Source organism: Onychomys torridus, chromosome 6 (genome assembly GCF_903995425.1).
Source record: "Onychomys torridus chromosome 6, mOncTor1.1, whole genome shotgun sequence".
Classification (NCBI taxonomy): Eukaryota; Metazoa; Chordata; class Mammalia; order Rodentia; family Cricetidae; genus Onychomys; species Onychomys torridus.
Window position 1 is genome coordinate 49200207 of NC_050448.1, and position 18367 is coordinate 49218573.

The window sequence follows — 18367 nt, forward strand, 5'->3', positions numbered from 1 at the left end:
AGCCACAGGAGTAGCTGTATGTACATTTTTAGTTTTTTCCTTTTATGTTTCTAATTAGCATACAAATCATTAGATGTCCTTATAGCATTTTGAAACAAGTTTGTCCTCTTATTCCTCCCTCTCCCCATCCCCCAGTTCTCCTTGTAACTTCACTCAGGTCTTTCTTCTTTTATGACTCCTGTTTTCTTTTGCACACTGTCCTCAGCCTTCCCCAGCATCTATTTTTATCCTCTATTGGTCCCTTTCTAGTTTTATATTTTATTCACACTTATATCAATGTGCAGGTCAAAGGAAGATCTGTTTATTAATATACACATAAAAGATAGAGGGAAAGAAAACGTGGAATTGAAGTGGATTAACTTCAGACACTCAAAAATAGAATGTTGCTACAAAATAATCATCAAGAATTATACTTCCTGTACCATAAAAACAAAGGCACAATAGCAGAACACTAGGAAAATATGTATGTGGAAGATATTTTCTCAATATTCCATATATTCTTCATTGGAATTTTGAATGTTGGGCCAGAATTATGGCTCAGTGGTTAATAACACTAGGCATTCTTCCAGAGGATCATGGTTTGATTCCCAGGACACACCTGGTGGTTCACAACTGTTGGTAATTCCAGTCCTGGATCTTATACACTCTTCTGTCTGAATGTAGTTCACAGACATGCATGCAGGCAAAATACCTAAGCATATAAAATAAAATAAGAAAAAAAATAAAATGTTGCAAGTATTGGGCTGTACAGTTGGCTCAGTCATTAAAAGCATACACTTGTCTTCTACATAGCCTGAGTTAGGTTCCCAGCACCCATGTTGGAACTATCCCAAATGTCTCTAAAACCACTCGCAGGATAATCTAGCATTTGTGGCACTCAAGGGAACCTACACACATGTATACATATCCACAGGAAGATACACACACTCACATAATTAAAAATAAAATAAATCTTTAAAAACTACAGAAAAAAGTAACATGTGTTAATACCTGGCTTATTAGAGGTATAACACACACAATTTATTGGTAAAGTTGTTTTAAATAACATAGTTACCAAGAAAGAGATTATGTATGGGAAAATCAACTATGGCTTCAAAAAATTATCAAGAGAAACTAGATGTTTCTAAAACCCATGCTTATAATATTTTAAATATCTTCATTTGGTGCCTCATTTGATAGTCACAACAAATCAGAAGATAAATGTGTTAAGAATATTAAAATATCTTGAAGCCATTAGTGAGTAGGCCAGATCTTACTTATTCACAAATAGATTTTCAGTTATAATTTATAGTATATTTGTGATTGGCATTACATTGTTTGCTTTTCAGCCTACTGATTATTGAGTATTATACACAAATAATCTTAACTGCATAGATGCAGTGCTGAAGATAATGGTGCATTCTCACTAATAAATATCAATGATGAGATATGCACTTTTATGGAGACACAGAGAAGGCAGGGACACATTTACCCAGGAGTGACTGATAGGTCCTTTCTGTCAGGGAGGCCTGTACATTTTAATAATTCACAATAAATGACAAAAAAGAACAAAAGAAAGAATTTGCCAAGCATATAGCCACCAATTGATAACTGTATATGTTCTATTGTTTTTTTCCTCTTGGACAATGAACTAGGCTGTATAATTCCTGTCTTAAAAGCCGTTTATTTTACTTGCCCACTAAAAGCAATGTATGGTATGAAACACACACACACACACACACACACACACACACACACACACACACACATACACAGAAGAGGGTATTTTGGAAAGAAAGCTGACCTATTGCTAAAATATGCAGACCAATTATGATGTTTGATTGGTAGGACTCAACTTTCATAAGACTGTTTTCTGACTCTAGCAATCAAGTAGCTATCAGTGTCAAGTTTTACAATGGGAAAGAAAAAAGTATTTGGATTAAAGCTTCAGAAAAGTTATTTTAAAACACTTTCTAAACAATTGGAACTACATAAAGGCAACTGAGTAAAGAACATTGAATGCTCAGCAAGAGTCATAAAGAAGAGATCCAACATTGTGAACATCAGCACAGATAATATGACTCAGGAAGCAGATTGATGCCAGATTCCAAAACAGAATCCTGGGGACTGCAATATTAGAGGTTGAATCGCAAATGGAGAATAAAGGCAATTTTTTAGAAGGAAAGCTCAGAGACAAAGTGCAATCAATTTTCATCCTGATAGTTGTTTGTGGAAAGCATTAGGCTCAGTGTTTGTAGGAAGTCAAACCCAATATTCATTTCAGGAGGATAGAGTTTTAGCCACTGTAGGCCTGTGGCTATAGAATGTCTCTGTCTTAGGTACTTTTTTTTCCTGGGTGCTAGACTCTCAAGGATAACCTAAATAAAATTTCTACACACTATAATGCAACTCAGTGCATCCTACCATGGCATTTTATGAATAATTGGTTGTTTTCAAGTAATTTGAAATAAATGTGAATGTATAAAAAGATCTAGATCTATAATCCACTCTGGGGAACTAGTCATAATGGTAGCTTTAATTAAGCAAAAGATGCCACACAAATCGTGACCTTTCTAAATGTTCATCATGCTGGAAACCTGCCCCCTCTCACCCAGTGATTGTTTGCTGCTTTAGATCTCTGTGGAGAGGTCCTGTGTAGCCTGTAACTTTCTGAGATACCTGAGATGTTGAAGTTCTATTTATTTAGGAGTCTTAGAAGCCATCCTCCTTCTATCAGGAAAGAACAACTCAGAGGAAATAACTACATAATAGTATGTAATTGAGGGATTGGAAGACTCTGCCCTCTTTATGTTAATTCATATATAAATACTGATTTTTATTATAAACAGCAAGCTGAGACCAATCTTCTCAGTAGAAGTGGAAACATTGCTATTAAAATGTGACAGTGGCCTAATCCCATATGTACTTAAAAGGATTGACAAAGGTCAGGAAAGACAATATTTATTTTGAATATTAATAAGTAGAATGTAAAAATTACCTTCACATGCTGTGTCAGTTTCATGATGAAATTAAAATCCACGGGTGATTTATCGAGTCACTTGCTTTTCAAATTTCCTTCTTGCTGGTGGATTTATCATTCTGCAAACCTGCTGTTGCATGAAGAATATGTTGCAGGCTCTTAAACTACAGCAAAATGTCTCTCCTAGAGTATGGGGTATCTATTTCAGTGGGATTCTCAATAAAAGAAAAATGACATCTTCACGGATGTGGAGCTCAGCCTGTTCCATCAAATGGATGATACCTTCCCAGCCTCGCAGCCTGAAATATGTCCTCCTGCTGATCCTCATTATTGTCACCTTCTGTGATGTCTTTTCAAGCCTGTTGTCATACAGTGAGCATTATCTTGGTGCTGTCAGGAGCATCATTATTGTCTCTGTCAATGAGTACACAAGAAGCTGACCCCAGGACTTCTCAAAACTCATTGCTTCCTGTCAGGAATTTTGAGTTAAGAAAGTGTGTGTATATATATTGCTATAAATATTTTCCTCCCCCTTATTGTCTCTGCTTCCCAAATTTTGAGAGATATGCAAAGATATACATTTTAGTGCATAAATTTTCATTTAAGGCCATGATACATTTTAAAATCAAGTTGAACTATTTATATTTGTATCATTTAAAATAGAAAAACAGAAATAGAGAATAATGTTGAAGAAAAGTGTGTGATTTGCCTACCATTCTCAAGGGTGATACACTATATCACTATATCAAAATGTAACAAATTAATAACTCTTGTTCCTGGCAGACAAGAGTGTCACTCACCAATCTCTATTCACTGTATAACCACTGGGAGCACATGAAGCTTCCCTGCTCCAATAGTCATTTTAAAGACTTCTGCCACCTCAGGATTCAAACCAGATTGACTACTAAGTCAGTCTGGAGTTGCTTTCTCTCTTGTACACACATTTACTTTGAACAATTGGATACTCTGATTTGCTGTGACAAAGATCATGGATTGCTAGGCTGGACTGCACTACTTGCCCTGAGTTACTGGAAGCCAAACCCTTTGGTGGCTCACTGAATATGCATTCTCTTCCTTGCAAAGGATCTTGCACCTGTTTTCTCTCCTATGCCCAAACTGGACAACCACTTACTCTCCAACTTCAGGCCATACATATTTTCAACACTTTTAACACCATGTTTATCATTTAAAAATCTAAAACTATTATTGCCCTGCACTCTAAATAAAGGGTGAAGATAGAACCAAAATCATAATTTTGGCTTAAAAAATTATAATCAGTATACTATTATTTTTGTAATCACCATTGACACATGATATAGAAATCTATCTATTATTTACAAGAAAATATATCAGTTGTGTTCATTATATTCACAACTATAAAACATTCATTTATTGAGATAGTGGCAAAGAGACCATTGTTTTTTTAATTCATCAACCAGACAAACACATTTCATGAACATATTATTGAAAAAAGAACAAATAGAGTAATGTGCTACCAATCAAAAAGGCAGTACCATGTGATGCTAGAGATGTACCTGTTCCCAAGCCAGATGACCTGAGAATGATTCTTAGATCCTGTGGAAATAAATAATTCCTACAAATTCTTCTTTACCTATGCACATGTGACATTGTATGTTCGAAGTCAGGGCTGTATACACACACACACACACACACACACACACACACAAACATGAGCACACACTAAATAAGTAAATAAATACAATGAAATCAATAGAAGAATGAAACATTAGATGTTTATTATTCACAAAATAATGTTACTCTGAAATGGCTATATCCTATATTGACCCAAAATATGATATGCTATAATAAACTAGATGTATCCTAAAAGATTAGTAGTCAACAAAGGATGGAGTGAAAAGCATAAGAAGAATGAATGTATACTCAGAAGTTTATATGACAGTTGGAATCCTCCTTATCATCCTATTATGGTTAATTGTATATATGCTAAAACCTGTTTATCTTCCAACATCAAAGGTGAAACTGGTGCCAACTATTAACTTTTGTTGATAATTATGTATTGTGAGAGACTGATGAATTTATTAAATGTATCAGTTTGCTGGGAAAAGCTGGTTATGCACACACACTATATGTGTTCAGGGGATTCCTGTACCCTTTTGACCACTTGCTGGGAATCTATTTTTTTTTCTAAAGTAATTAGTCTCTAGAAATTCTATAAGGATTAAAAGCAAAAACTTTAACAGGATTCCTTGAGCTCAGCCTAATGTTTGGCTGTAGGTCTCTGCATCTGTTTCCAGCAGTTCCTGGATGAAGGTTCCTTGCTGACAGTTGGAGTAGTCACGAATCTATGAGTATAGCAGAATATCATACATGAGGCATCATTACGTTGACATCTTTTTTCCCCAATGCTATTTGGTTCTATCTGAGGTCTCTGGGCCAATCAGCCTCTGGTTCCTGGCAATATAGGCAGTGTCAGGGATGGGCGCACTCTCATGGCATGGATCTCGGGCTGGACCAGTAAAGAGAGGGAAGAAGGATTGTAGGAGCCAGAAGGGTCAATGATATCACAAGAAAACCTGCAGAAACGATTAACCAGGCTCATAGTCACGAGAGTAGAAATGACAACCTGCGAGCCTGCATAGGACTGACCTAGGCCCTTTGTATATAAGGGACAATTGTGTAGTTTGCTCTATTTGTGGGGCTCTTACCAATGGGAGCAGGAGCTGTCCCTAATGCCTTGGCCACCTTTTGAGAACCTGTTCCTTATACTGCTTGCCTTGCCTAGTCGTAATACAAGGGAAGGAACTTAGTCCTACTGCAACTGCCATGAATGCCTAGTTGATACCTATGGGAAGCCTCCCCATTCTGAACAAAAAAGAGGAACAGGGGGGAGTGAGTGGAGAGGGGACAGTTGGGAGGTAAGAATGGAATGGGAGGAGAGGAGAGAGGGCAACTGAGACTGCATTTGGGATTTACAAAAAATAAAAAATTAATTAAAAAAACTACAAACTTACTAACGTTCATTATTCAGCTAAGCAATATAGATGTATTTTCTATGATATATGTCACATTCATTTGAGCTTCAAAATCACTTTTCTTTTACAGAGAGATTATCAAAATAGAATTTATTTAAATGTAAATCTAAATGTTGACAGTAAAAGGAATGAAAAGCAACGAGAGTAGCAGTTGCTTCTGCTGTGGTCTATAATATACATTTACACAAAATTAGGCGATAAAGTATAAATCAGCTTCATTCACAGTTTCCAAAACTTGAAAGCAAGAAAATTATGCTTAAACCTGTAAATAAAAGAATAAATACTGTCACGTAAATACATTTAAATATTATTTAGATTTTCTAACTAAAAGGAAAGCTATGAAGCCAAATAAAAAGTAAAAGAAGTCTGTCTATGTAAACCAAGGAAGTCAATCTAAATGAGTACTTCTATTTCATTTTCATTATATGATATATAGAATAGAAAAAATGTTAGAAAGAAGTAAAATAACAGTGGATTCCAAGAGTTTCAAGGTTATGGGGGAGGAAAATAGATTAAAGGGAGCATTAAGTGTAATGAAACTATTATGTATAATACTGAAATAGAGTATAAATGAAAATACAAATTTCTTGGAGCCAGGAAACTTTACAATATATGAAACAAACATTAATGAATTTTAAGGAATACTTAGGACATCAAACATTTTAGGAAAGAAGGAAGCCTATGGCAAAAGAATCTAACAGTATTGCAGAGTTTCAAACCATTTAATGTAAAGACTGGCAGCTGGAACACACCTTTGTAATTTTAGAAATGAGTGAAATGTGCAAAATAAAGAAAAGTCAAATAATCTCCACTGTTGAATGCACTCTTGACTATCAGGATTGGGATTAACAATATTGATGTGGTACTGGATAATTAACTAAACTTGAAGTTGTTTCATTATGTGGAATGAGTTTTCTTACTTTCCATTGTAAGTGTGGGGGTTAATAGAAAACACAGAAGAGAAGAGAACAACGTAGGGATTGAGCAGAGTAAATAAATCAGTATTAATTTTAGCTAAATAATTTCTAGATCAATATCAACATAGGAGATTATTTTAATACAGATGAATAGATTGTGTTAGGCATGAGGAGAGAAAGGGTTGGAGAAACACATATTTGTATACCCAGAAAGAAAGGAGGAATAAAGGGGAAGACAAGAAGAAGGAAGGAATAGAGAAGCGTTCTCAACCTGTAAGCCATGGCCAAAGTGGGGTGAACTGACCATTATAGGGTCATCAGAAAACACAGACATTTACATTCTAATACATAACAGCAGCTACATTACAGTTCCAAAGTGACAACAAATAAAAATTTATGGGTGGAGGTCATCACAACATGAAGGACCATATTAAAGGTCAGAGCATTGGAGCATTAGTGGTTGAGAACCAATGACATAGAGGAACAGAGGGTGGATGCAAAAGATGATAATGAGTAGACAGAAAGACAGATTGATAGATTCTGATGTGTTAACTACATACCCTTGTAACTCTAATAATACATTAATTACTTCATATTAAAATGCACAGGGGAATAACAGAAAATATCCCATTAAATTATCCAGAAACTAGAAGCTTTGGGCTGGTTAGGCTTTGAGCAGCAGTTCAACTGAGACCCATTCAGATGAGGATTCAGAAGCGTCCAGTCTGAGGAAACAGGATCAGCTGAGGAACTGGTTAGGTGAGGTAGCTGTGGCTTGTTCTGCTTCTCTGATCTTCCAGCATTCATCCCAATAACTAGCTCAGGTTTGATTTTATTAATAAGACCTGTCAAAATTCATGCTACAGTTAGCCTCAAGTGTCTTTGGGGCCATTGATTCTCCAATATAGGACACTTTAACATTCTCTCTCTCTCTCTCTCTCTCTCTCTCTCTCTCTCTCTCTCTCTCTCTCTCTCTCTCTGTCTCTCCATCTATGGGAGTGAAGGGTGGGGGCGAGAGGGAATTGTTTATAGTGTCAGGTTCCAATGTGACTTAAAATATACTGTTAGTATAATTTTATTACCTTTTTCTATCTTCTACTTTGTCATTCTCTACCCAACTTCAATGCATAGCTTGTGTTCCATAATTTCTTCTTAACCTTCTTGACCTGTGTGTTCTATCACTTGCCCTTCAGAACACCCACCCTATCATCCCTTAGTAATTTCCTGACCTTTAAGAGCACTCTAAATTAAATACACACATCTGAAGATTCATCTATGATCAAAGATGAAAGAAAACATATGATTTTGACTTTCTCTGTCTGGGTTACCTCACCCAGAATAATAGTTTCCAGCTCATCCATTTAGTTGAAAATTTCACTTTTAACATATGAATCATATTACATTATGTAAATATGGCACAATTTATTCATTCGTTCATCATCGGATTGATGGACTTCTAGCATGTTTCAATTCCCTGGGTATTTATTATGCACAGAACAAGAATAGGAATAGAATCTTTTGGATATATGCTCAGTAGTGGAATTGGTGGATTATATGTTTTATCTTATTCTTACATTCTGAGGACTCTACAGCATTATGTTGGGGCTGGACCAATTTGTACCCCACCAGCAGTTATTAATTGTGTCCCTTTCCCTACACCCCCAGAAACAGCTGCTGGCATTTGTTTTATTAATCTTGTCTATTTTGACTTGAGTTAGATGATACCTCAGTGTTGTTTTCCTTTTCCTTTTCCAATGTTTAAGGGTGTTGATCACTTTCTAAATGTTTTTTAGCCTTTTGTATGTCATCTTTTGAGAATTCTGTTTATATTTCATTTTAATTCAAGGATTATTTCTTCATCTTTTTTAATTGAAAAGAAAATCCATACGTTACGCTCTGATTATCTTTTCTTCTACCCATATTTAGCCCAGATATTCCACTCATCCCAACCCCAAACTACAATCTACTCACTTCTTTCTCTTCATTTAGAAAACAAAGTATACTCAGGAAAACAAAAACCAACAATTAAAAAGAACAGAACTTTTAAAAAGAGAAAGACATAAGAAACACACACACACACACACACAAGCATGCTCGCAGGTACACATGCACACTTACAAACACATCCCATTACAAAACAGAATTGGAAAACAGGATATACAAGCAAAAAGTCAGTAAGACAAAAATGCCAAAACAAATCAATATGAGTCAAAAATGTCTACAAGAATACAATTGAGTTCATCTTGTATTGACCATCAGTTGATGGGCGTGTAGATGCAAATGGAGAAAACATTTTTTTTTCTCTTTAAAAGAAGATATTCATTTTAGATATTTTCTTGTTTGGGGTTGGGAGATTTTGTCCAATTTCACCTCTCAAGCAGTGGAACCCTGTCTGTCTTGAAACTATGCAAGCTCCTTGTATGCTTCCATAATCTCTCTGGGTTCATGTGTGTATCAGTCCTGTAATATCTGGAGGGAGGATACTGTATATTTGGTGTCATGCATGTCCTCTTTGACTATTAAATTATTTCTGCCTCCCCTTCTACATGTTTAACTAGGGATGTGTTTGAAAAAGATATGCCATGCAGGAATGAATGTTCCAAGTCTCCCATTCTCTATACACTGTCCAGTATAGGTGCCCTGTGTTTATTTCCCCAGTCTTTAATTGTTTGAGTTATTTGTATAGTCCAAATACTAACCCTCTAACATATGTATACCTTTTAAAGATTTTTATCGCCATTATGAGGTTTGCATCTGCATTTAAGTGATGGTGTCCTTTCTATGCAGATACATTTCATTTTCACATATCCTTCAAAAAAGCTAACTTTGTGTCATGAAGTTCAAATGTACCTCCTCCATACATTACTCTCCATCAGGCTCTGAATATCATATCTTATGTTGGTGTTTTTGATCTGTTTAGAGTCAGGTTTTGTACATATGAAGAGACAGGGTGTTTTAAATCATTCAGTAGTTAAATTATTTTAGAACCTGAAGACATCTTAATATATTTTGGTATTTTTTTAATCATAGAGGTATTAATATTTTCAACACTAACAGATTTTTATTTTCATTCAAGATTTTGTTTAATTAATTATTCTCACAATAAATTTTGCTTTTTCTCTCAAAATAAATTACCCATGAAAATAAAATTAAAATAAATAAAATGTGATTTTTTTCTTTCTTCCTTTTTTTTTTTTTTGGTTTTTCTAGAAAGGGTTTCTCTGTAGTTTTGGTACTTGTCGTGGATCTCACTTTGTAGACCAGGCTGGCCTTGAACTCACAGAGATCCACCTGGCTCTGCCTCCCGAGTGCTGAGGTTAAAGGCATGCATCACCACTGCCCAGCAAAATTTGAATTTCTTACTCTGGTTCATGAAGCATATATGCCATTTTTATTAAGAACACATGGTAGATAGTTTCCTGCTTGTCACTGTATAAGAAAAAAAAATTCTCAAAAGATCAAATATTTCCTTAGGCAAAAAGTAGTAATTTCTTGGTGATGTACAAAGAATGAACAGAACTATTGCTTAGTACGAATCATACTTTCCTTATGTCTCCTTGAGTTATTCAAGGGAAATGACAGAATATGTACTATATCTTTATAAGTAAGAAAACACATCTTCATTTTTTATCTCTCATGGTTGCATGCATTCATTCCACACAGATATTTGCACATATAGAAATGATCCTTTCTGAACCTTTCCATGGAAATCTGACACTTATCACATGTACTGTATACACAGGACTTTCAGCTCATTAGCTTTTGTCTACTGATAGTTTTATTCTTTTTTAAGGTAAAATAAAATAAAATGCTACAATAATGATGATGATGATGATGATGATGATGATGATGATGTTACCACTGGTGGCTCACACAACAGAAAATTTTGGTTTCACAGTTATGGAGGCTGAAAAACAATAAGCAAATTGTCAGCAGCATTGGTTTCTGGCTCCGGGATATGAAGCTGGCCCTTCAAATTTTTTTATTCATCTTACATATCAACCTCAGACCCCTCTCTTCTCTCCTCATGCTCCTCCAGACTATCCCCCATATCCCACGCCCATTTCTTCCTCCAATAAGGTATGGCCTCCCATGGGGGCTCAGCCGAGCCTGGTACAGCCTTATTCTAACTAATGGTTGGAATACTAGGGTTTTGTTTGTTTGTTTGTTTGTTTGTTTTGTTTTGTTTTGCTTTTTTTTAACAACTGGGAGTTCCTCATTATTTCTAAATTAATGTAAAGTGTACTTAATGCACATGGCTGCTGGAAGACATGGAGTTAAAATGAATGTATCGTTAGTATGGCATTTGACAAGTTGTGCTTCTCACTGAACAGTTATTTCATTGTTTTATGGGGTTTTAAAAGTGAGAGAAAGCTCTATGGCAACTGTTCTCAACCTGTGGCTCACAACACCTTTGGGGCCTAATGACCTTTACAAAAGGTTTGCATATCAAATATTTAAATTATAATTCATAACAGTAGCAAAATTACAGCTATGAAATAGCAAATACATAATTTTAAGTTTGGGGTGACCATATCATGAGAAACTGTTTTCAAGGGTTGCAGCATTAGGAAAGTTGAGAACCACTGCTCTACGGTTAACTGTTCTATGGTTAGGATCATGCCATTTTCTAAAGATTCTTCACGTTCATCAAACTATGACAATTCCTGAAACTATAATAATTTTGTCTCCAGAACCAAATATATTATTATTATTATTATTATTATTATTATTATTATTATTATTATTATGGCTGGCCTGGCAGTCACTATATAGACCATGTTGGAGAATATTATTTTAAGGTGTGTTGCTTTTGTTTACATTGCATTTATTTAACTCTGTGAAGCTGTGTTACTGTGCCTGTCTATAACACCTGATAGTCTAATCAAGAACTGAACAGCCAGTAGCTAGTCAGGAGAAAGGACAGGCAGGGCAGGGCTGGCAGGCAGAGAGAATATATAGAAGGAGAAATCTGGGAGGAAAGAAGATCAATGAAGAGAGGAGGGAAGCAGCCAGAGGAGGAGGAGGATTCCATGGGCCAGCCACCCAGCTATACAACCAGCAACAGAGTAAGAAAGAAAGGTGTAAAAAATAAAAGATAAAAGCCAAGAGGCAAAAGGTAGATGGGATAATTTCAGTTAAGGAAAGCTATCAATGAACAAGCCAAGCTAAGACTGGATATTTGTAATTAAGGATAAGTCTGCATGTGTGACTTATTTTGGGAGCTGGGTGGCAGACCCCTCAAAAGAGCCAAAGAGCCAAGAGAGAGAGAGAGAAAGAGAGAGAGAGAGAGAGAGAGAGAGAGAGAGAGAGAGAGAGAGAGAGAGACCAGGCTGCAGGCTGGTTTTAAATTCACAAGGTCCACCTACCTCTGCTCTTGAATGCTGGGATGAAAAGCATACACCACCTTATTTGTATATGCTTGTTATAATCACCAAATATATTATTTAATACTTGCATGAACATGTAGTAAATAGGTAGATGGGTCATAGGGCTTAGGGGGGAATCTACTATTATTATTCTACTAAATGGTCATACTAGTAAAAGAATTCTTAATAACTTCTCATATTCACAGATTATTGTGTCTCTCACTCATTGTCAGAGAAGGTTCTGTTTGTAGTAGATGGCAATTATCATAGCTGATTAACATGCTGGGAATAAGACCGGTCCAATTTTCTGCCCTGAACAGAGCACATATACTTTGCCCTCTACTCCTATGGTTCAGAAGTCAAGCGGGAAAAAGAGGAAAACCGGGGAAGAGTAGAAGAGCTGGAGCAGATGGACGGCTACAAGGAAACCTTCCTTTTTGTGTGTGACACAGTAGAGCAATGCAACATATGAACTAGCAGTGGCTGTGAGTCCACATCGACGACCTGTGACAGATCAAGCAACCCAAACCCCTTAATCAAAAGAGGATTTGTACACAGAATCCTAACTGTAGCCCAGGAGCTATCGGCTATTGTTGGCTGCCAAGAGATCTAGTTAGTTATCTCTAGGACTTTCACCCTTGGTTAACTGGCCCCGTTCCAGGGTAAGGCCTCATTTCCTGGAATGTATGGGCTACAGAAATTGCATTTATTATATTTTAACAAAAATTTAAGACTAACAGTAGGCGTGTTGGCAGAGGAATATTGAATCTCTGCCTAGTTGGAGGATGGTGAATAACCCTAATGGTCATCATAGAGCCTTCATCCAGTAACTGATGGAAGCAGATGCAGAGATCCACAGCCAAGCACCAGTCAGTCTGAGCCTCAGAAGTCAAGTCAAAGACAGGGAAGAGGGATTATATGAGCAAGGGGGTCAAGAACATTATGGGGGAAATCTACAGAGACAACTGAACCAAGCTCTTAGGAACTCACAAACTTTAGACTGACAGCTGTGGAACCTGCACGGGACCAGACTAGGCTCTCTGCATACAGAAGGCAGTTGTATAGCTTGGTCTGTTTGAGGGGCTCCTAACAGTGGGATCCAGATCTTTTCCTGGTGCATTAGCTGTCTTTCTGATGCACATTACCTATAGTAGGATGCCCTGCTCAGCCTTGATGCACAGGGGAGGAGCTTGGTCCTGACTCAATTGAATGTACCAGGCTTTGCTGATTCACCATGGGAGGCCTTAACCTTTTGGAGGAGGGGATAGTCAGTGGGATGGGGAAGAATGCTGCAGGGCAGAGGGGTGAGATTAGGAGGTGGAATAAGAGGGGGATCTGTGATTGGCATGTAAAATGAATAAAATTTTTAATTTAAAAAAAGAAAGGATTATTTTTCTTGGAAATCTCAAAGGACTAATTTATTTATCTGGGGTTAATTTCAAGCACAATGGAGTGAAAATTATGAACAATGAATTATCCCATAACATTAGAAAAATAATTCTAATTAATCTCTTTTACATCTACATTTTTCAGTGTTAAAATTTTCTGCAACATAATTCTGTAAATTTAAACTTAATTTCTGCAAGTAAGCTTTACAAACCATTCACACTAATTAGTCTGTTATTTCTCTTTTTATAATTTAAACACTCTTAATTGTTGGAAAGGAACTTACCTTTTGTAATTCACACAATAATTCATTAATTTTCTGCTGGATAGCCTCCAATTAAAATGCTCGAAAATAACCCTGTGATAAAATTCTCTCTGAATATCATCTTATTAATTTAAATGTTTGAAATGTGAAACTTAGTCTTGAATATATAGCTACAGTTTAAATTTTTGTTTTACATCATATATTGTTAAAATTTACTAGACTGCTGACTTATTTTGTACTTGGTTTAAACTTAATTTTGTCATCTCAGGGAAAAGTGTTTTTATGCTCGTTTTTTTTCTTTTTTTCACTAATTTTTTATCCATTAAATTATTGTTATTCAACATTGAAAAACATATTCTTTACTATATTCATTGTTTTGTTTCTTAAATGAATAAACATAATCTATGATGCTTTAAATTTCAATTTCTTATTATCGTTTGTTAATGTGTTTATTAGCATCATTTAAAACATACTTCCTATGATCTGTTGTGTTAATTAGTTTTATTATTATTTCCATTTTTATTTCAAATTTCACTTTCCACATGATTACTAAAACTATTGTATTGATTTCTAGAAATTGATTTTTAATTTGGGTTTCAGTCTTACTTACCTTGAGATTATTGTTTTGTATTCTTTAAAATTTTGTACAATTTATCAAGTATTTGAAATTAGCAAGAATTTAATTTAATTTTTTTATTCATTGCATAACCTCATTCCATAACTATGTCTTTTAACATGGTTGTTGTTACAATAATAATCTCCAAATTCAGAAGAAGCTTTGTATATTTTTGTTTGGTTAAGAATTTGTGTTTTGCTGGGTGGTGGTGGCTCACGCCTTTAATCCCAGCAACTGGAGGCAGAGCCAGGGGGATTTCTGTGAGACCAAGGCCAGCCTGGGCTACCAAGTGAGTTCTAGGAAAGGCAGAAACTTACACAAAGAAACCCTGTCTCAAAAAACAAAACAAATAATAATAATAATAATAATAATAATAAGAAGAAGAAGAAGAAGAAGAAGAAGAAGTAGAAGAAGAAGAAGAAGAAGAAGGAGAAGGAGAACTTGTGTTTCATTAAGCTCATGGGTTTTAAACCACAGCAAGGAGACAGGAATGTAGAAGGAGGTTTTGGGAGAAAGGACGATAAGATGGATGGAAGGATATTTGAGTAGATGGGGTTACAGTAATCACTATCCACAATATACATATATGAAATAGTAAAAGGATGATTTCAAATAAAATTAAGAAAAAAAGAGGAAATATTATAAAGCCTGAACCTAATTAGTTTTATCAATAAAAACCAGGAATCAAGTATTGGGGTGATAACCTAACAGATCAGAGCAGCAGCCACCAATGACTTACTGTATTTGTTGTATTTTAATAATAATTTCCATTATTGTTATTTCTGCTTTAAGCAGCAATGTCTAGCTAGTTTTGCACTTCTGTAAAATTCCTATTAGATATTTTTATTTATTTATTATTTTTTATATTTAGATTTTTTAATTTCAAATTTTATTTTTTAATACGGGTATTTTTGTTTCAATTTTATATATCAGCCATGGGTTCCCCTGTCCTCTCCCTTCCCGCCCCTGCCCCCACCTTCCCCCAAGCCCCTACACCCCATTCCCATCTCCTCCAGGGCCAAGACTCCCCTGGGGATTCATTCAAACCTGGTGGATTCAGTACAGGCAGGTCCAATCCCCTTCTTCCAGGCTGAGCAAGGTGTCCCCATATAAACCCCCGGTTCCAAACAGCCAGCTCATGCACTAAAGAGAGGTCCGGGTCCCACTGCCTGGGAGCCTCCAAAACAGTTCAAGCTATTCAGTTGGCTCACTTATCTGGAGGGCCTGATCAAGATGGGGGCCCCACAGCTTTTGGTTCATAATTCATGTGTTTCCATTTGTTTGGCTATTTGTCCCTGTGCTTTTTTTCCAATCTTGGTCTTAACAATTCTCACTCATACAATCCCTTCTCTTTCTCAACAATTGGACTCCTGGAGCTTCATCTGGGGCCTGGCCAAGGATCTCTGTATCCACTTCCATCAGTTATCAGATGAGAGTTCTAGCACGACAGTTAGGGTGTTTGGCCATACGATCACCAGACTAGGTCAGTTCGGGCTTTCTCTTCACCATTGCTAGTGCCTACAGTGAAGGTATTATTGTGGATTTCTGGGGACCTCTCTAGCATTTTGCTTCTTCCTGTTCTCATGTGGTCTTCATTTATCATGGTCTGTTATTCCTTGTTCTCCCTTTCTGTTATTGATCCAGCTGGGATCTCCTACTACCCTAAGCTCTCTTCCTTCCAACCTTGCCCTTCATTACCCCTACTCATGTCCTGGTTGTTTATGTATATCTCATCCATTTCTCTGTCATTGGGTGATCCCTGTGTCTCTCTTAGGGTCCTGTTTTCTAGGTAGCCTCCCTGGAGTTGTGCATAGCAGTCTAGCCATCTTTGTTTTACATCTAGTACCCTCCTATGAGTGAGTACATACCACGTTTTTTCCTTCTGAGTCTGGGTTGCCTCACTCAGGATGATTTTTTCTAGATCCACCCATTTGCCTGCAAATCTCATGATGTCATTGTTTTTCTCTGCTGAGCAGTGCTCCATTGTGTATATGTACCACATTTTCTTTATCTATTCTTCAGTTGAAGGACATCTAGGTTGTTTTCACGTTCTGGCTATTATAAACAATGCTGGTATGAACATAGCTGAGCAAATGCCCTTGTGGTATGATTGAGCATTCCTTGGGTATATGCCCAAGAGTGGTATAGCTAGGTCTTGGGGGAGATGGATTCCCTGTTTTCTAAGGAAGTGCCATATTGATTTCCAAAGTGGCTGTATAAGCTTGCATTCCCACCAGCAATGGAGGAGAGTTCTCCTTGCTCCACATCCTCTCCAGCATAGGCTGTCTTCAGTGTTTTTGATCTTAGTCACTCTGACAGGTGTAAGGTGGTATCTCAGATTTGTTTTGATTTGCATTTCCCAGATAATTAGGGATGTTGAGCAATTCCTTAAATGTCATTCAGCCATTTGAGCTTCCTCTGTTGAGAATTAAATATTCTCTTCATACATTCCTCCTTCCCCAAATCCTCCTGGATCTTCTGAATTGATCTTCCCCAACTTCACATCCTATTCAAAGAATCAAAACAGATAAGGAAACATAAGTCCAAACAAATCAATTTTTAAACTTAAAAACTGATTTTTATATTTATTATTAAATATAGACTTATTCATTATTTTTATTTAAGTACTCTTCATTTGTTCTTTATATTTTTTTTTGTTTTGATTTGTTTTTAAGATAGGTTTTATTTGTTTGTTTGTTTTTTGTAGCTCTGGCTGTCCTGGAAATAACTTTTTAGACCAGGCTGGTCTCCAACAGAGTTCTCCCTACCTCTGCCTCCCAAGTACTGGGATTAAAGGCTTGTGGCACCACTTTCCAGTTTTGTTCTTTTCCCTTAATATTAGCATTTGAAGTAGCTCTTCCTCATAAAATGATGTGAGAATTAAAATAGTCTCCACTTTTTCTGTTCATAAGAAGAACTAGAGAAGAACACAACTGTTTTTGTGATCTTACAGTATTTTCCACAATATTGTCCTCTCTGTCATCTGGTTTGTTATTATATTTTTTCAGTGTTTGAATCATTTTAATTGACAATTTATACTATTTATATTTGTCATATATATTTTTATTACATTTTTTTCTCTCAATTTTATCTCTAAGTTGGTATCAGTACAAAATTGTATTCTTTTAAAATTTGTGATCCAAAGTTATAAAATATTAAATGGAATTTTATATATTTCTACGACATATTTGAGAATTTATTTTGAAGTACATTAAGAGTTTCAGGTTCATACCTCCTCCTTTCTCTACATACAAATGAAAATTATGCCTTTTTTTCAGATATGTGCTAGATATTAAATAAAATAATCTTAGTAAAGCAATTGGTATAATTCTGATTATACTGTTTTAAGATATTCCATTTTGATAATAAATTATTTTATTTATAATTATTATTTATATATCGATAAATCTGTTTCTGAAGAAGAAATGCTAAGAGAAATACTAGTGCAGTTACATCAGCCCTTTCTTGTATCCACAGAACCAAGTTTTCATATTCTCATTGAGGTATTCCTTTACCTTTGTTCACTAGCATTGTTACTAAAAGCAGCCAGGTAGTAGGTGCCTGGAGGTAGAGAGTGGATTGAGTCTCAATTTCTGTCCTCTGTCCAGTACTACTTTAAACAAATGTATCGTCTAAATTCTCTTGTCCTTTCAACTACACTAATTCAAGGTTTTTAATCATATGACAAAGAAAATAATTCCAAGTCTGTGATTTGGAGCATGGTGGTTATGGGTCCTAGGTCATATCTGCAGTTATTATTATCTCACTTAGGAGCTAAGATGGCATTCTTTTTGAATGTTTAATTGCTTTTCCAAGTCACTTTTTATCTCACTTGGATACC